Source organism: Gossypium hirsutum, chromosome D06 (assembly GCF_007990345.1).
Source record: "Gossypium hirsutum isolate 1008001.06 chromosome D06, Gossypium_hirsutum_v2.1, whole genome shotgun sequence".
Classification (NCBI taxonomy): domain Eukaryota; kingdom Viridiplantae; phylum Streptophyta; class Magnoliopsida; order Malvales; family Malvaceae; genus Gossypium; species Gossypium hirsutum.
Genome location: NC_053442.1, coordinates 21398441 through 21403146, shown reverse-complemented (window position 1 = coordinate 21403146; position 4706 = coordinate 21398441). Strand labels below are relative to the sequence as shown.

At 35.7% G+C, this 4706-nt stretch overlaps 1 pseudogene; it reads left to right on the top strand.

The window, feature by feature from the left end:
- On the top strand, window positions 1–2577 carry LOC107900049 (serine/threonine-protein kinase AFC3-like; annotated as a pseudogene).
- Window positions 2578–4706: the final 2129 nt, after the last annotated feature.

Genomic DNA, 4706 nt, shown 5'->3' with positions numbered 1-4706 from the left:
GGTTGTGGCAGTTCTCAGCAAAAATTGCTAGTGTTGTAGGCACGTTTGGCCGAGTTTTGGAATGTTGGGACCGTCAAACACGATACTATGTTGCTATTAAGATAGTTAGAAGCATTCGCAAATACCATGATGCTGCTATGATTGAAATCGATATACTTCAGCATCTGGCCAAGAATGAAAAGGGCACCTCAGGGTATGTCTTCCTATATTTTGTTTATGGATATTGTATCTAGTATAGTTTGTGCTAACACACTTTTGGTTATTATTTGCAGCCGTGTGCAGATTCGGAATTGGTTTGATATCCGCAATCACATTTGTATAGTAAGTATTCAAGAACCTTCTTTTAACCATCTTCTCGAGTTTCCATTTCAGGCATGTTTTTTCCTTAGTATAGGCAACTTTATTCTAAATAAGAGGTTTACTCTGCATTTTGCTATGAAAGGAGTGGTTGCTTGTTCTCTTAGAATGCATGATCCTTCATTCCTTCTCAGTTTTCTGTGGTTCTTTTTAGGTAAATTAGTTGAAATACTGATAATTGAAACTTGAATCTATTAAGATAAGTTGAGTTCTTAATTATAGATGTTTTGTCCTTGTAGACTTCATTTATAGAATTGGGACTGAACAAAAATCTTCCTGTGAATGCATTTTAACGGTGTTTTTAATGGTGTTACCAGGTGTTTGAGAAGCTTGGACCAAGTTTATTTGATTTTCTAAAGAGAAATAAATACTCCCCATTTCCTGTGGATCTTGTTCGCGAATTCGTTCATCAGCTTTTGGAATCTGTGGCATGTGTGTGGATTGTTCTTGGCTCAACATTGTCATCTTTCCTTCTCTAAGAAATCACCTTGTTCTGGTACTTGGCCTTGTTTGCTTGTACAAGGGTGGCATTGGGTTGCTTAATATGTTTCTTTTGTTTAACGTCTTCCTATGCTATTACTTATCTGGCAGATATGCATGATTTACTCTTAATCAATACCGACCTGAAGCCTGAAAATATTCTTCTTGTTTCTTCTGAATATGTAAAGCTTCCTGGCTGCAAGGTAGTCTGGGTTATTATAATTAATAATTTATGCCTTTTTAGATTTGGGGTACAAACTTGGTTATGAATAAAAAATGCTTGAAATGGTACAGAGGAGTTCTTCAGATGAAACGCGTTTCAGGTGCTTGCCATAGTCAAGTGCCATTAAGCTGATTGATTTTGGTACCACTGCATTCGATAATCAGAATCACAGCTCCATTGTTTCCACAAGGCATTACAGAGCCCCTGAGATTATTCTAGGTAATGAATACTCTGTTTCTTTTTGTTTGTTTGGTGTTTTGTTCTATTTCCTAGATATTATTCTAGTTTCTAGTTGAGTTCAAGGAAGGGTATTTTAGGACAGCGTCTGAACATCTAATAGAAAATAGTCGAATGACTTACTGTTTGGTTTCCCTTTTGAGTTCTTCCATTTTAATATCTTGTATGATTGAATTGCCTAGATTGCTTCTGTATATGCTTTAAATTACTCCGACACTTTTCAAGTGTGCTAATTGTTGTTTTGGCACCGATCAAATGTGCCATCTGTTGTTATGACTCCCTTCAATTATGCCATTTGTTGTTTTGATACATTTATTAATACATTGATGCAGGTCTAGGTTGGAGTTATCCTTCTGATCTTTGGAGTTGGTTGTATACTTATTGAACTATGCACAGTCAGTCTTGCATTCCTTCAGATGAATTTAGCTTTGTTTAGATGTGGAACATGGGACCTTACGCTGGTTAATTCATGTGTAGGGTGGAGCATTATTTCAGACCCATGAGAACTTGGAGCATTTGGCAATGATGGAGATGGTATTAGGACCTCTTCCTGAGCATATGATTCGAAGGGCTGGGTAAGTTATAAGCTTACTTTTAATCACATAATCAACTGGTTTTAATTGCATTGCATGTCACCATATTTTTGGTTTGATACAGCCGAGGTTCAGAAAAATATTTCGGAGCGGCTCTAGACTAAATTGGCCTGAAGGAGCAGTTTCTAGGGAGAGTATTAGAGCTGTTAAGAAGCTTGATCGCCTGAAGGTCATATTTCCTTCCATGCGTTTGTTTTGTCATGTAGATTTCCTTTCTCTGATTCAATATCGGTTCCTAATTATTTCAGAATATGGTATCACAACATGTAGAGAGTTCGAGATATTTTCTTGCAGACCTATTGGAAGGTTTATTAAAATACGATCCATCTGAACGTCTCACTGCACGTCAAGCTCTAAATCATCCCTTTTTCTCAGAATCCAAGTAGACGGTAAATTAATAGTGCTCGAAATGGCAGATGAATGGCAAAGGCCAGCTACCAAATTTGAGGTTTCCATGTTCGTATATTAATGTTGATTCATAGAAAATCTCAAAGAACATGCTGGATCCATGTTGCGAAACTGCATGAGCTTAGCGGAATTGAAGAAAATCGATGGCCGGTGTTTTGAAGAGAGGTTTCTTGGAGACAAAAGTGATGGTATTGGGGTATAAAACAGTAAACATAGTTTGTAATAAGCTTGTGCTTCAATCACTTGTCATCCTCTGGGTAATGTTACATAATTCATTTACCATATGGCTTCAGAGTTTAGGCTGAAAATCTTTCTTTATTCATATAGTTCGTAACATATTTGAGAAAATAACCCAAAAAAAGATTCCATGCATTGAAGATGATTTGAAAGTCACTTTATTCATATAGTTATCCATGATCGTGAAAAAAGAAGTCGAGCAATCACCACTGTTAAGTTGGTCAGCAAAATAAAGTAAAGAGACCTAAAGCTTAAAAATGCTCCCTAAGAATCTGTTTCCAAGGAGATGAAATCCCAAGTGTGATAGAAACTAAAGTAGCCACAGTTACTAAACATAAAAGGAATCTTCTAAGATGCATCGTTTGCAGAACATATTTGCTTAGGGGTGAAACAATAACCCGTTTGCTGAAGGAAATGGATCAAGTTCAAAGCTTACTACCGAGAGAAAGCAAACCCGTAATGAGTAACGATGGGAAATGCAACAAAGTGCGGAAAGTTTTGGAATGAAAATATGGGACCATGTTTGCACATATGAAGAAAAGGATGGAGAGTCAAACCAAGCTCATGGGCGCTCCAAGTAATCTTGGGTTGAATCTTCATTAGGACAACGAAAGGCTGTGAAGCAGTAGTGGTGATTTGGAACATTTTCATAATATATATTATTTCAATAGTTGCAAAGGAAAAATTGTAAGTAACCAAAAGTTACAACACTTATTACTAATCAAGAATTGTTATTATTGGAAAGTAATGAGTTACGTGTCTTGTTACTTGAAGGTATGTTGCTTGATTATTAATAAAAGTTATGATTATTCAAGTAATATATATTAAATAGTTGTGTGCATTATTAAAAGATGTGACTATCTAAATAGGCATATATTGGATGCTTATGTCTCTATGAAGGGACATGAAAGCTCTTATAAATAAGAGACAAATTTCATTTGTAAGACACCAATATATACCCAAAACTTGGAAACAAAGCTTTTTTTTCTATATACTTTCTAAAAAAACAAAAACTTATTTCTATTCTCCATCTTTTAATATTCCTAAATTATTCTATAAAAAAAATTGTAAAGTTATTTATGGTATTTGATATTCTTACTATACTTTGTTGGTGCTCATGGACTATTCTTTTAGTGCAAAACGCGGATAGTAAGTTTCATATATCTTTAAATTTCAGAGGATAGTTGTTGAAAATGGAATAACTTTTTAAAGCTAACCAACCCTGAGAGTAAGAAAAGGTGCGCACAGTGATGACGCAGCTCGACGTGCATGCTTTGTGGTAAACACTATGGGTGAATATTATGAAGAGGTTAAAGGACTCCTTGGTGTTGGATGAATATGCACTTAGCATATCTTTATTAGAAACCTTATCCCAGAGATAGCCAAACCAATTAAGATATTTCACTTGAAAAGCTTTAACAAATGCCTACAATCTTACTAAACAAATGGGAATACATAGAGTTTAATATTCCAAGGAAAACCTTACGTAACTTATAAACAATCATATTTCATCACTCCTTTCATCCCATAACTAGAATAGAATAACCTAGGTCCAACAAACTACCTACTATGAAGGAAAGAGAGGAGCATAGAAAGAAATGTTTGTGCACGTGATGTGGTACAAAATTCTCAATTGGCCACAAATTATCAAATCTCAGCTATACTAAAATTTAGTGGATGATAATAATGAGACTGAAGAACATAAAGAGATCTTGGACTGCCTAGAGTCGAGGGAGGAACCCAGTGTGGAAGAAACTGAAAAGTTACAAAAGGCAGCTATTTATTTGCATGCCATTCGAGGTACTGACAGGCCTCAAACTATTGAGAGTGATGGGATGAAATATGATATTGGAAGTCGATTGGTTACAAGGATTAGGACCAATTCTACGGGATTGCCAAAAACTCGCTATTGAATTTTTAGTAGAGGGTTAGCATTATATACTTCGAGGTTTGGTTTCTAGAGCGATCGGGATTGCAGCTAAGAGGCAATCCACTAAAGTTGATGTTCCCTTTAGGAGTTTATGCACTATTTTAGTCACCAAGGAGTACATGTGCAACTATTTTCCTTTGAAGCTCAATAGGACATCATTGCTCAATATCTTGCTCAATTACAAGAATTTTTGTGTGAGTATTTTCTTTTTGTTTTTGATAGCCCAAGGGATCACCTCCAA